Source organism: Chelonia mydas, chromosome 1, assembly GCF_015237465.2.
Source record: "Chelonia mydas isolate rCheMyd1 chromosome 1, rCheMyd1.pri.v2, whole genome shotgun sequence".
NCBI classification, from domain to species: domain Eukaryota; kingdom Metazoa; phylum Chordata; order Testudines; family Cheloniidae; genus Chelonia; species Chelonia mydas.
Window position 1 is genome coordinate 283,977,096 of NC_057849.1, and position 15,724 is coordinate 283,992,819.

A 15,724-nucleotide genomic window follows, 5' to 3' on the forward strand; every position below is an offset into this window, starting at 1 on the left:
ACTTTGTTAATTTCATGCAAACCATTCCAGCAGAATCATTCAGCTATTCTGAGTGAAGCTTAATACTAGGGGCAGAAATTGAGGCGAAGAGTCACTATTTTAAATTTTAACCAACTTTCAATATGAAAATTTTATCCCTTCCAAGTTTAATCAATCAGTTCAGTCTCTGCTGAAGTTGTCTTCTTTTGATACCTATGTTCTAAGGAATATTACTACTTTAGTTAAGTTTTGTCAGGGCTTGTCTGCAGGAACAATTAGTTCTCAGCTGGTGTGGGGGTCAATCTTTGGCAGGTGAGTGAGAGACACTTGTTTGTGTGGACCCTGCTGATGCACATTAACGGTTTGTTAATGCGATCTGATCTAGCCCCATTTTTAAGAGGGCCAGATTGCATTGCATTAATGAACCGTTAATGCACATCAGCAAGGTCCACATATGGACAGTTAGTCTGAGGCAGGCCAGCATGTGGCAGATACATACCTCAACTTGCTGCATATTAAACATTTTGCCATTGTTTCTTCAATCATGTACTTTTTTGCTACCAGAGCAGAGTTAAACACTCAAATTAAGAAATGACAAGGTTAAGAGTTCTGTAAGAGTTAGAATACTATGTTTCAGAAATACAGTAAGAGCTGACCAAAATTCAGAGTTCTTGGTCCATGAGACATTTCAATATTTTGACATCTCGTTTTGAACTGACTCCCAATGAGGCAACACAGGGAGTAAGCTAGACCAGGAGTCTGGAAACCTTGGGATTCCCAGCCTGGGGAAGTCTGCACTGCATGGCTGCCCCAGAGGCATGGACCCTGAGAGCTGGTCACAGGACTTACAGCTCCTTACTATGTATCCAAGAGTCTACCAGTGACTAGAGCTGGGGCATTTAGAACTTTCGGGTTCCTGGCTCCAAGCAGGGAGCCTGGAAGCCCTGACATGCCGGGGCTGCCAAGGAGCCCCAGCTGGAGCCCAGGTTCTCATAGTTCTGGGCTCCTTGCGGCAGAGTAGGAAGCCCAACAGTGCTGCCACAGAGCGGGTCATCCAGCAGTGCTGAGAGCAGGGCTGGCTGACTTTCTGGAACATGGACTCCTTGACAGATTCCTTGAAACCATTACAGACTTGCCAAAACATTTCACTTCAGCAAACTGGTATTTTCCAATTAAACTTAACATTTGTCAGAAAACTTTTGAAGAGCTCTAAAATAGTATCTTGCAATGAAAGACTATTTGATATACACAAGAGTTAAAAGGTAACCGCCAAATACTTTTATTTTTTTTAAAAAAGCTGAGCATATGCACGTTTGCTTCTTTATGACATGAAGGAGAGCTGGAAGTTTAGTTGCTTTTAAGAAGGTTTGTCTATTTTTTAATCATCTTTGAAAAAATCAGGAATACCAACTCATCTGTTTTCAATCAGTGCTTGGGAAGTCTCAATTTGTATTGTTACACTTTACCATTTTAGGTAAGGTGTGTGTCTTCAATTTTAAGACATCCTTTCTTCAAAATTTTACTATAAAGAAAGATTTTAAGATGACTAATCTTTCCCCTCTCAATTTTACCTTTGTTCTAATGTCATTGTACTAGTTCTCCAGTTAATCTTCCAGGCTACACAGGACCCAAATTTCTAATGCAACACAAGTTAGAAATTTCAGAACTTCTTTATACATCATGAAAAGATTAAAGGGTACAAACACCTTTTTTCTTTCTTTGCAAGTCACCTTTAAGGCCGCACGTACAACATATTCTGTCATTTCCTGATTCAAGTTCTTAACCACACAAATTTAACGTAAGATTCTATAAGAGTTCTTTTTTCATAATCTCGCTCTAAAATGTTTAAAAAGAACTTCCAAGCTTTGCTAACTTGCGAGAGAAATATTGATGGTGCTTGTAGCAATGCCTATATAGTGAAGTTTGGCTAACACTTCCCAGTAGAAGACCCTGCTTTCAGTTACTCAAAAATTTGCTAAATTTCAACCACTCAGGCTGAAGTTTTCCAAGTAGGACTTTTGCCTCAATGCTTTTGAATTTTTCAGTTCAGGCATTTCCTCCAAAATAAGGGGAAAGGGAGTTTTGACAATGTTAAAATTTTCTTGCAACCATATCACCGAGCCGTTGCTCCCCCATATTTTAGATCAGAGGAATCACACCTGCAGTCAAGCACGTGTTTTGGACACAACAATCTACCCAAATTTAACTAAGTTAGTATGAACTGAGGTTTTTCAGGAACTAATAATAGTCTATCCTTTATACGGCACTTTTCATCAGTAAATCTTATGCCCATTAGAGACATCAGAAGCATTATTCTCCAAAGATTCCATCTGCATTGAGATTATTCCATCCCCACTGTTCCTACATGCTGGCCAAACTGAGAATGCAAAAGTTCGCCACAGAATGACTGAACATGCTCTACTCCAGGGCTGAGTAAGACTTCTTATGCATTTGTTCCTCCAAGCACAAGAACTAGAAATAGAGTACAAGAATGTCTCCCTTTCTCCTTCCTGGCACACAGACAGTGTGAAGTATAAAGAAGCTGCCTGACTTGCTCATATGCAGAGGTGTAATGAAAGGAGAGGGGCCAGGTGTAGGCTGGGGAAGGACACACACATTAGACTCTTCTGCATCTATTAGAGCAGGTGTGTGCAACCTTTTTGGCCTGAGGGCCACATCTGGGTGAGGAAGTTGTATGTAGGGCCATGAATGTAAGGCTGGAGCAGGGGGTTGCGGGAGTGAGTGCGGTGTGCAGGAAGGGGCTCAGGGCAGGGGGCTGGGGTACAGGAGGGGTTTGGGCTCCAGCCCAGCTGCAGGGCTAAGGCAGTCTCCCTGCCTGCCTGCCCGCCCGCCCATCCCGGCCCCGTGTGGCTCCCGGAAGTGGCCAGCATGTCCAGCAGTGGCTCCTGGGGGTGGGGTGGGGCAGGCGGCTCTGCCATGCGCTACCCTCGCCTGTGGGTACTACCCCCGAAGCTTCCATTGGCCATGGTTCCCTGTTCCTGGCCAATGGGAACCACAGGGGGTGGTGCCTGCAGGCGAGGGCAGCGCGCAGAGCCCTCTGGCCACCTACCTTTCCCCCTCCCCCCGTACCCCAGGGGCTGCAGAGATGTGGTGCCACTGGCTTCCGGGAGCAGCGCAGGGCTGGGTCAGGCAGGGAGCCTGCCTTAATCCCACTGCGCCACGGGGCTGGCAACCCCATGGGCCGGATCTGGCCTGTGGGCCGTAGTTTGCCCTCCCCTGTATTAGAGCATAATCCTCTGCAGAACCTGGAATTGAATCCAGGATTCCAGAGTCCCAACATTTCTTGGTTGTCATCAAACAGCTGTGAATACCACTGGCAAAGTGTGCCTCATCTCTCTCTCTAGTGGCTAGTCCACATGGAGGATAACAGCCCACCACTTTTACTAGTTACCCCTTTTTAAGTGACAGAAGTCTGTGCTGCGGATCTGAAAGTTCCAGCTCTGATGACTGCCTTATTCAGTGCACAGAAGTAACCTGTGCGCAGGGAATGAGTCAGCGTTGTGTAGAGAATGAGACTGTTGCCATCACTTGTTGAAGAAGCTGGAAGGTATGTGGTAAAGGAGGCAAAAGGATGCAGGAAGAGAAAGGATGGTCTTACAGTTAAGGCAGCTGAATGCCACTCTGAACTGGATTCTATCTCTACCACAAAGTTCTCATGCAATGTTGGGCAAGGCACAAAACCTAACACACAATGGCCAGTCACCTGTAAAGTTCCTCATTTCCTGTGTGCCTACCTTGGGCCCCCCCAGGCTTGATTTGCAGAGTGACAAATGCTTAAAAATGCGATTCAAAATAATGGGAGAGCTGTGCTTTGAACATATGAAGAACTTTAAAAGTGCTAAGTACTGAGAAGTCAGGCCTTAGTTATATCAACTTGGGCATCAAAATTAGTGAGTATTTTTAGCTTTAGTCGGTATGCCTCAGCTCTCCATCTGAGAACTGGGAATAATACCATCTTACTTCAAGAGATAAATTCATTAATGTTTGTGAAACATGAAACAGATGGTATGGTAATGAGTGGTAACGTAGAAAAACCCATGCATAAATTAATACAGTAATCAACTGAGATTTTAAATAGCATGCAGCAAATAAGGCATGGGGCCACACACTGAATTAGGATGAGGAAAAAAAAAGCTGAATTCACCATTCATCCTGCACACTGAATGTGATGGGACCTGTTAAAAAAAAATACTGTATCATGTCATTAAAGACTGTAACAGCACCCCCACCCACCCCCAACCAAATTAATATCCTATAGGCAAGCTTAATTCTGGCATTTCCTAATGTTTGAGTGCTTGACTTTGCAATCTTTTCATTCTTCTAATGTAGTTTTTTTTTGTTTATAATTCGCAACTTGTGTAAGCCTCACACAGGCACTATTTTAGCTACACTCTACTGCAGGGGTGGCCAACCGGAGACTGGCAATGTACATTGGTAAATTCTGGCTCTTTCTCAAAGAGCCACAGTAATGTGTCAGCAGCCCCTACATCCACTCCCCATCTCCTGCCCCCAGTGCCTCCTGCCTGCTGGTAGCCCCACCAATCAGCAACTCCCTCTCCCCCCCATACCTCCCACCCACCACAATCAGCTGTTTCACAGCATGCAGGAGGCTCTGGGGGGGAAGAGCGAGGGCATGGCAGGCTCTGGGGAATGGGGCGGAGTGGGGTCAGGACATAGGGCAGAGCCAGGGGTTAAGCAGTGAGCACCACTGGCACATTGGAAAGTTAGCGCCTGTAGCTCCAGAGTCGGCACCTAAGCAAGGAGCCGCATATTAAACTTCTGAAGAGCCGCATGCGGCTCTGGAGCCACAGGTTGGCCACCCCTGCTCTATTGGTTCATCTTTTCTCATCTATTTAGCAAGAAGCTGTTCTCCTGACAACTTTAAGTGCTTCATAGCTGAGGAAAACTTAGTGGAGGACTCTTGTCTGTGTATCTTACAAAGTGACCAGAAATCCATTTGAACTTCTTCACATTTAATAAGGTCACAAGTATTGAGCAAAGAGCATGTGCAGAGTAGCTGTATCAGACCACATGCATGCCTAACAAACTTGCTTCGCTACTCAGCTGAACTGTCCATGCATGCAACAGCAGTTTAGTTTCAGCTGCAAGTGCTACAAGCTTAGTACATTTCAAATGGGATTTTATTGCTAAACGTGAAGAAAGTCATAACTGGAATTCAAGAACAAGTTTCATATGAACACTTCAATAATAATTTCTATTCTATACCTTTTTAATATCAAATATTTAAGCTTTATGTTATTTTAAAGTGTTTGCAATATTTTTAAATAGGTAAAAGATCATTCCTTCCTTTCCCCTTATTTAGGAAGAAAAGTAACTTTTTCTTAGGATTTCCATAAGGCAGTTTGCCTTTTATAGGCAAAGCCTGGAAGATATCCAATCAAAAAAAATTCATAAATTTGTATTTAATTGTACTCAGGGGAATTAAAATTATACAAGCTTACTTATCGTAGGAGCAGCAGTGACAGCTAAGTGCCCAAGCAACCCAAGTTTATACACAAGAATACTACATTTTGCAATTAAGCTTCATCTTAAATGAGCAAATTAATTTTCCATCAAGCCTTTTTAAAAAACAGAAATAACTGCGTGGGCCTGATCCTGCAGCTCCTCAACACACAAATCTTAGACTTCAATGGTGTTTACATGTGCAGAAAAGAAAATCTGAAATATTTAGTTTTCCCTCCTCCACTTCCCCACACTCCTCCATACAGCTTGCTGACAAACTGTTCATTTGCAGGTCATCTTTAAAGAAAATAGGTGCAGTTTTCTTGCTTCTTCATGATATATAAAAAGCTTTTTTAAAGTTTCATACATTAGAAACTCAAATGCAATCCAAATTAGAAGCCTCTTTGAGAACTGGAGAACTACAGTAGAACCTCAGAGTTACGAACACCTCAGGAATGGAGGTCGTTTGTAACTCCGAACAAAACATTATGGTTGTTCTTCCAAATTTTTACAGCTGAACATTGACTTAATATAGCTATGAAACTTCACTATGCAGAAGAAAAATGTTAACTACTAAAAAAATAAGAGGGAAAGCAGCATTTAACAGTATTGTACTGGCTCCCCCCCGCACCTCTCTGCTGCTGCTCGATTGTGTACTTCCAGTTCCAAATAAGGTGTGCTATTGACTGGTCAGTTCATAAATCTGGTGTTTGTAACTCTGAGGTCCTACTATACTAGAGTGACATCAAAAGCCAAGAGAATTAACACTGAGCAATGGAAAGGAAAGAGCTTTAGTCAGGAACAGTCCAGATCAGGGTGGGCAAACTACAGCCCAGATCAGGGCACTCAGGGCTTTGGATCCAGCCTGCGGGATTGCCCTCCGTGGTGCCGCAGGCCCCGCACCGCTCACAGAAGCGGCCAGCGCCACATTCCTGTTGCCAGAGCAGGGGAGAGGAAAGAAGAGGGCTTCATGCATTGCCCTTACCTCCAGGCACCGCCCCCCGCAGCTCCCATTGGCCGGGAACGGGGAACCGTGGCCAATGGGAGCTTTAGGGGAGGTACCTGGAGGCGTGGCAAGGGCAGTGCACAGAGCCCTGTGCCTCCCCTCCCCCAGGGGCCACATAGGGACATGGTTCCAGCCGCTTCCTGGAGAGGCGTGGCATGGTGCCAGGTCAGGCAGACAGGGAGCCTGCCCTGGCCCCAGTGCCCGTTGCTGCTACCCTGGAGCCACTTTAGTTAAGCAACGCCAGGCTGTAGCCCACACCCCCCCGCCCTGAGCCCCCTGCTGCACCACGCACCTCCCTGCTCTGAGCCTGGGTTGCACCCTGCACCACAACCCCCACCACACCCCTCCTGCATCCCAACTCCCTGCCCTGAGCCCTCTGCCACACCCTGCACCCCAACCCCCTGTCCTGAGCTCCCTCCCACAGTCCGCACCCCTGCCCTGAGCCCCATCCTGCACTCTGCACCCCTCCTGCACCCCAACCCCCTTCCCAGAGCCCTCTCATACACCCTACACTGCTCCTCTGCCCCAATCCCTTGCCTGAGCCCGTTCCTGCACACCCCCTCCTGCACCCCTGCCCTGGCCCTGCATACAATTTCCCCACCCAGATGTGGCCCTCAGCCCAAAAAGTTTGCCCACCCCTTGTCCAGATTATTAGGAAGGGTTAGATCAGGTCAGGGTTAGCTACCACACACTACCTCAGTGGTCAACAAAAGGATCTCCCCTACGGCCAATCTTGACCCACTAAATCAAGGAACAAGTGCTAAACTTGGCTTATACGAGGGGAAAATGGCATGGTTAATCCAGACCTCTCCTCTTAATCTACAGAAATTCAGATGGTTAAAAACTGTTTAAGAGAGTTAGTTTCAGCAACTAAGTACTCAAACAAGCAAGTCTGTTTAGCATTCAAACTTCTCTACCCTTTATTTAGGTGAGAAAGAACTAACAATACATTCCCAACAAGCCCCCCACAGCAAAATAAGAGAAGGCCAGAATTGCAATTACTGATATTTCCAAGGTTACAAAAGAAGAGGACGTTCAGTCCTAGCAGAAATACCACAAAGCAAAAAAGGACAAGTCCAATAAAAAAAAATTTCAAGATCACCTTTAACAGTGTCTGCAATTTACAGGAACTTTCTATTTTATAACAGCTGTTCTAAGATTTGTCCATGTATTAGTCCTGGAGATACTAATAACACTGGCACATAATATACTTTAGAAGAACGGGATGCAATTAAGGTTCAAATCATTCACCCTTTAAGTTGCAATGCCTGCAGGAGGGGTACAAGTGGCCCTGGAAACTGAGAATCCCCTCACAGGATTAAAAATTAGAGGCTTGCAGAAGAGACCAGGGATGCAGCCTCTGAGCCGCATGGTTTTCAAGGAAGAAACCCCTTCAACAGAGGGGCCTGATCTGTGTGTCTGTGCTGCTGCCTGGCCTTCCTGCCCTGGCAGAGTCCTTCCATGGCTGCATAGCAGCACTTGCTTCAAGTAGCGTCCGCTCCCATTTGGCTTTCCAGTTGGGAATCTATGGACTAAGCATAAAGTGATATTGCAGAGTGGCTTTTCAAAGTTCCATTGCAACAGTTGTTTGGTGTGCTGTCAGATGAACTTCTGTAAGGTCCCACGAATGACTAGAATGTACTTGGTGAAAACCACCACAGAAGAACCAGGAGTCAAAATATGGTGACATTAAGGAGAAGTATCTCTGGAATGATGGAGCTATATCAGCAGCAGTTTCATTTTGTATCCAAAGTTAACTACTTTATAGGTTTGACAGTCGTAACCCTCCTCCCTTTGTTTATGGCTAGAAGTGAGAAAGTGCCTAAAACCTTTTTCTGTAACAACATGCGGTCACAGCATAGAGGTGGCTGAGAACCACTTAACAGTATATAAACAAGTGTAAAACTTAAATCACCCTTATTTCAGTAGCCTTAAATATTGTATAGGTTTTTCTACGTGGAAGAGACATGGTCGTCCGCAGCTAAAAAATAATTCACAGGACTAATTTCATTTCTGGAAGAGGGATTTTACCACAACAATGCTAGAGGGAGGGATATTGATCTGCTCTGTACGATGGCTACCAGGTAGCGCTTGTCTAGACTTGGGACTTGTCAACATGGGGAAACTGAACAGCATAGCTATAGCAGAATAGCTATTCTACTAGAGCGGTGCCAGTATAACTTCCCTATGTGGACGCTATTCTGGACTAAGAGTGACTAGCTATTCCACTATTACTATGCCAGTCAGTTGCCCCACGTAGGACAAGTGCTAGGAAAAGAGGTGGTTTTTTAAAGAATATTTTGCTAGATGTTTTAATTAGTGCTGTTTAAAGTGTATTAGCACTTAAATACTTTTGAAAACATGTTCAACTCCTTGTCAACTCTACCAGAGTTGGTTTTGTGTTTGTTTTAAAAAAAACAAAAAAAAAAAACAGCACATGAGATCTCAGCTAACTTTAAAAAAAAATAATGAAACTCAACTTTTTCTAACTCTTGACAAGGCCCTAGAGAAACTACCCTATAGTGTCAGGTGTATGGTCAAGGACAGTAAACTGGTATGTATATGTGCAAGTGAGGAGTTGTGTTAGTTACTTCTGATACTCTTTCATCCATTAGGAAGAAGAGGATGGCCAAAACATCCCTTCCTCTCACAGATGCAATAGAGCTGAGCAAACAAGGTTCTGTATCCAACTCAGCAGGGCTGCAGATATTTTGACATTATAGAACACATCTCCTGCTTCAAAATACATACCAAATCAGACTGAAAAGTGCCATTATCCACAGCCACGCACTGGACTTTAAGATTCTGATGTTACTATAACTAAGGCTATAAGTCTTTCACGGAGGTCAAGGATTCTGTGAATTTCTGGGACCTTCGTGACTGTGGCAGCTGCTGGTACAGCTCACCCTAGGGCTGCCTGAGCAGCTGGGGTGCTTTGGCGCCCCCTGCCTAGGGTCTCCTGTCCTGGAGCAGCAGCAACTGCTGGAGCGCACACGCCCCTCCTACCCCCAGCAGCAGCGTCTGCAGGAGTGCCTCTCCTCCCCCATCACCTACGGTTTAGTTAGGGTTATTTTTAGTAAAAGTCATGAACAGGTCACTGGCCATGACTTTTTGTTTATTACCTATTGCCTATCTATGACTTTTACCAAAGATACCTGTGACTAAATCATAGCCTTAACTATAATTATATTGTAAGTTAGAAAAAGGAGGTAAGTATCATCGGAAGTTGTGACAATTTGTTTGAGAAAATGAATTTAGTTTTAGTGGAAAGTGAACTGAGAGCCCTCAAACAGGGGTGCCCAACCTGCAGCCCACCAGAGCACTTCATAAGGCGTGTAACTTGCTTCAACATAATATGAATGGAATGGAAGATTCATTAGCATTGTGTCCTTATGTTTACATCATTTTAGCTTATACAAGTGTGTAAATAGACAATACTGTACATTGGTATGTATTTAGAGAGAAAACCTAACAAGTTGAACCAGCACCCGCCTCTTCCCACAGCTCCCATTGGCTGGGAACTGGGAGCTGCGGGGGAGGGAGGGGGCGTGCCTGCGGACGATCAGTGTCAGCAAAATGTCTCGCAGCCTGCAATGAGATTATCCTGATGGACCGCATGTGGCCGGCAGGTTGCCCACTATTGTGTTATACTGGAGTTTAACTAACAGTCTACTTTCTCCCTCTCTCAATCCTATCAGGAATTTCTATTTTGTGGGCCTACTCTCCCCCAGATTTATACCTGTGCTGCTACTCCACCAAAGCTGAAATGGTAGTCAGTTTTACTTGGAACCAACATTTTCCCCAGCACCGCACGAAACAGAAATTAGCTCATACAGGCTCAGTTTTACTCCTGGTTTTCAACTGTCCTCATAGTTGGGTTTTCAATCAAGATTGTACTATTGCAATGTGGGGTATATAATACCTTGGATATAATTGTACTGAGTTACAAACTGACTGGTCAACCACACACCTCATTTAGAACTAGAAGTATGCAATCAAGCAGCAGAGACCAAAAAAGCAAATCCTGTACAGTACTGTTACATGTAAAAAGATCTGACAAATTAAGAACACTGTTTTGGCTGCTTGTTTCATTTAAATTAAGATGGTTAAAGGCAGCATTTTCTTCTACATAAGTTTCAAAGCTATATTAAGTCAATGTTCAGTTGTAAACTTTTGAAAGAACAACCATAACATTTTGTTCAGAGTTACGAACATTTCACCGTTATGAACGACCTCCATTCCCAAGGTGTTTGTAACTGAGGTTCTACTGTACTGAGTACTCCACCCACTCAGATGAACACTAACAAGATTACCACAGCTAAAGTAGAAATTGTTTATCCTCATAGTTTCTTTACTTTGTACATTTTACAGCAATTTGTGATAGCCAATTTCACCAAATCCTCTGTATAGTCACCTTCCCCTTTAGTTGGGTCTTTTTCACAGAGCAACAGGGGAGAAAAACATGTAAACATATAAATATGTAAAACCATGAAAATTGGTAGACAGACTGAAGGATAAACCTAGGAGACATAACTCACTTATTTTAAATTGATGGTCAAAAGCTGGCATGCCTTTAACTTTAATTCTAGTCTACCTCAGTAACAGAAACCTAGAGGTGAAAGATTGCAGAAAAAAAGAACAGGAGTACTTGTGGCACCTTAGAGACTAACAAATTTATTAGAGCATAAGCTTTCGTGGGTCACAGCCCAGTTCATCGGATACTATATGTTCCATTCTGTGTAAGATACATGTGGGCTGTAGCTCACAAAAGCTTGCGCTCTAATAAAATTTGTTAGTCTCTAAGGTGCCACAAGTACTCCTGTTCTTTTTGCGGATACAGACTAACACAGCTGCTACTCTGAAACCTGATTTCAGAATTACTCGATCCTCAGTAGGGAGGATGCTCTAAGCACAATGAGTTTTGTTCTAAGTAGTATCATGTAACACAGGGGTGGGCAAACTTTTTGGCTCGAGGGCCACATCTGGATGGGGAAATTGCATGCAGAGCCATGAATGTAGGGTTGGGGTTAGGGAGGGAGTGCGGTGTGCAGGAAGGGACTCAAGGCAAGGGGTTGGGGTGCAGGAGGGGTGCATGAAGGGGCTCAGGGCATGGGGTTGGGGTGCAGAAGAGGTTCGGTCTCTGGCCCAGCGCTGCTTACCTTGAGCAGCTCCATTGTGGCAGCAGCCCACAGCGGGGCTAAGGCAGGCTCCCTGCCTGCCCTGTTCCTGCGCTGCTCCCAGAAACGGCTGGTACCACATCCCTGCGGCTCCTGGTGGAGGTGGGGCAGCAGAGGGCTCTGCATGCAGCCCTCACCTGCAGGCACCGCCCCCTGCAGGTTGCATTGGCCAGGAACGGGGAACCGCAGCCAATGGGAGTTGAGGGAGGTACCTGCAGGCGATGGCACCGCATGGAGCCCTCTGCTCCCTTACCTCCCCCAGGGGCCGCAGGGACATGGTGCTGGCCACTTCAGGGAGCAGTGCAGGGCCAGGGCAGGCAGGGAACCTGCCTTAGCCCCGTGGCACCTTGGGGGTGGGGGGGGAGATCCTGTGGGCTGGATAAGGCCCAGGGGCCGTAGTTTGCCCACCCCGATGTAACTTTTAGCTGGTATACAGCACTTTATCAACAGTTTGAAGAAGCAAGCTTTGCTTAATCTTAAATCTTGCACTTAATTGTAGTCTAGCAATCTCACAGTTTCAGTAGAGGAGATGTCCATGTAACAGGCAGGTACCTAGAGATGATAAATGGCCTTATCTGACTAAATAGAGACACTATCATATATAACAGCAGACCACAGAGGTTTGCAAAGACAGTTAAGACTTAACTATAGTTTGGCATAACAGTTTTTTCATCTCAAAGCTGAAAGAGTCTACTACTCTGCCACCAGCGTCTCTCTTTAGGACAGGGGTAGGCAACCTATCGCACGCGAGCCGATTTTCAGTGGCACTCACACTGCCCGGCTCTACATTTTAATTTAATTTTAAATGAAGCTTCTTAAACATTTTAAAAACCTTATTTACTTTACATACAACAATAGTTTAGTTATATATTATAGACTTTTAGAAAGAAACCTTCTAAAAACGTTAAAATGTATTACTGGCCCGTGAAACCTTAAAATAGAGTGAATAAATGAAGATTCGGCACACCACTTCTGAAAGGCTGCCGACCCCTGCTTTAGGGTATGTCTACATAGCACCTGGAAGGGTGGCTTCCCACCACAGGTAGACAGAAATAGTGTGGCTATGACAGCAGGGGTGGTGGCGGCTCAGGCTAGCTATCTGAGTATATACTGAGGGGGTCAGTGCTTGAACCCACAAATCTCAGAGTTCCTATACAAGAACTGGTTGTTATATTTAATTAAATGTGCTATCAAAATGTCCAGATGAGTGAGTCCCAACTGCATTAAAAATGCTTGGTTTGTGATGTTGTCTAAATATTCCCTTTTGGAGACACACAAAGTTACACACTTATACCACAAGTTATACAGAAACTCTTTTCAAAATGAAGAGAGATATTTCTTAAGTAGCATTTATTACCCATTCCTTTTAAAAAAAAAAGAACAGCAGCATTTCAGTAAATGTTGCACAGTCTAACTTGTGTCAATTTGGACTACAATATAATGATCACATTCTGCAAGGCCTCATTTTATTCTTCTGTGGCATAAATTTTGACAGCTTTCAGTCATGCCACCATGGATACCTTTCTAAAATATACTATACCTCAAAGTTGTGGGCTTGATACAGAAGTTATTGGGTGAGGTTTTTCAGCCAGTATTATGTAATAATTCAGACTAGATGATCATAATTGTCCCTTCTGGGCTTAAGACCTACAAATTCCCCAGGTTTCTTTTCCTTTTTTATTTGGATAAGGGTCAGAAGATTCATAAACATTAAATGACTGCAGTGTTGTCTATTTACATCACAAGCTCTTTCTGGGCAGGCACTGTGCCTTCTTAGTCCCACTACCAAAGTGCTCAGCACACTTGAGGCACTGTATAAATAGCACAGAAACCAGAAGTTTAAAAGCAAAAAACAAAACAAAACAAAAAAAACACCACCAGCATGAAGGGATGAAGAGAGAACGTTTCGCGAGGTAAGAGCCAGCGCAGTCTCAATATGTTGCCCGTGATGCCCGGACTTTGGGGGCCGACACCATGGCAGGGGATCACCTCAGTCCAATGCAAGTGAAACGGACGAGGCCTATGGGCAGGACACTCTCGCCCCACGCCGGGGGAGGGTGATGGAAACTGTGAGCAGCTTCTCTCCAGCGGCTGATACTGCCGGCCTAGGTGGGGCTGGACGCAGACTTCCCACAACGGGCTGACAAGGCGGGGGTGAGAACTTTCTTCACCGCCCGGAGCCGAGAGGCCCCTGACCCCCCCGGCCCAGGCGCGGGCTGGGGAGCAGCTCAGAGCTCTGGGGTGACAACTTTCCGCTTCCGCTCTAACTTCGGGGCAGGCGGGCGGGCGCCGGGGCGGCCCCCCCCCCAGCTCGAGGGGCGGGGGAGCGAGTGGCAGCCAAGCCCCAGACTCTTCCCCCCCCCGCGTGTCCCCGCTGCCGGGGGCAGGAGGCGGCGGCGGCCGCTCTCGGTTCCTGCTCCGCCATGTTCAGACACTTGCCCCCTTTCCACACAGCGCGCTCTTCCCGCCGGCGCGACCGCCGCCGCCGCCCCGGCCCCCTTTGCCCGCCCCGCTCCCTCTGCCGCGGGGCCACCTGTACCAGACACACGCCGCTGCCGCAGCCACCGCCCGCCCGGTACCGGAGTGTCCCGCCCGGGGCCCGGCCGCCCCGCTCCCCTCTCAGCCGCCGCCGCCTACCGGACGGCGCCGCCGCTCCTCCTGTCGCCTCCTCCCCGGCCGAGCCTGCTCCGCACGCCCGCTCCCTCTCTCGCTGCCGCTGCCTGGGCGAGGCTTGAAGCCGTCGTCGTGACGCGGACGCTGCACGCCGAGCCTCGCTTTGGTTTCCCTAGCTCGTTCCGGCGGCGGGGGCGGGGGTGGGGGTGGGGGTGGGGGTTGGGGAGAGGTGACCTCGCCGCCCTGCTCCCAAACTGCGCACGCGCGAGCCCTAGCCCGGCGGCCCCGCGGCCCCTCCCCCGCCTCAGATGGAACCTCCCTCCCCTTCGCGCCAGCTCAGGGTGACTCCCTCAATCCCCTCGCGGGGTAGTGGAGCCGTGCCCGAGAGAGGGCGGGGCGGGCACGTCTCGCACTGGGGGTGTGCTGGCGGGTACGCTAGGGCAGAGGGGTGGGGGCTCGGGGGTAGCACGGGTGGGTTACTGCCCAACACCGGGTGGTTTGTACCTGCCTGTGACAGACGCCTTTGCTATCTGTAGAAGCTGGTCCAATAAAAGCTGTTACCTCGCCCGCCTTGTCTCTTAAGGGTCTGAATCAGCTTTAGCCTGTGACAACGTGTGTAGCTTGTCATGCCAATGGATTCTCACTGACTTAGTCTGTTACGCCACAACCGCCAGCATGCCCTCTGCGGGGTCAGACCCTTGGACTGACTACTCTCTTACCCTTGACTGCCCCACTCAGGGTCCTAGCAACTCACATCAGGGAGATCAAGGGTGGTTGCTGAGCCCAGTTCCCCAATCTCTGTGTTAGAATTTGCATAATCGCAAATACTTCATGATTGGCATTTCTGCGTTCATGCTTGTCATGTCCTGCCTCAGAGAGCGTGTTTGGGGAATGAAATAAAGCAAGATCTAGTCTTCCTGTGGTATTGCCATCAGTCAGGAACTGAAATATGAGAAGGCTAACTCTAGGAACACAGGAATTGCCATATTGGATCAGAGTTATGGTCTGTCTAGTCTTGTATCCAGTCTCCAACTCAGAGAAGCACCATAAGCTTCAAAAAGAGGTGCAAGAAACCCCACAATAGGCAGATAAGGAAGAATCTACTTCCCCACCAAGGTCTGGTCCTAATTCCTAATAGTTACAGATCAGTTAAAACCATGAGATTGGTTTAATACTGATCTCAATGTATAAAGAGCTCCTTAAATTATTAAAAAACTGGGGGGAAATGTAAAAAATTAAAACAAATGCATAGACCCCCTTAATTCTTATCCATGTTTGTAAAGTGCTTTGAGATCCTTGGATAATTGGTATCATATAAACACAAAATATTATTACTCTGGACATGCCTTATTAAGCCTCCCAACCCTTACAACCTATCATTAGCCTCCACTGCCACAGGGGCAGGGGACCGATTAAAGTAGAAGGAACTATGATCTTTCTTGAGCCTTCCTCCCCCATTCATATT

The 15,724-nt window shown here is 46.5% G+C and overlaps 1 protein-coding gene across 2 annotated transcripts in view; it reads right to left on the reverse strand.

The window, feature by feature from the left end:
• Positions 1–14,564, reverse strand: part of RAP1B (RAP1B, member of RAS oncogene family) — a 77,598-nt gene extending 63,034 nt beyond the window's left edge. Inside the window, exon 1 of one of the 2 annotated variants that reach the window (XM_037886999.2) lies at positions 14,284–14,564. The gene's annotated coding sequence lies outside the window, so the exon portion shown is untranslated. Of the gene's footprint in view, positions 1–13,521; positions 13,883–14,283 lie in introns of those variants that run through there. The other variant, XM_043548110.1, reaches the window with a different exon arrangement.
• Between the last annotated feature and the right edge of the window lie 1,160 nt (positions 14,565–15,724).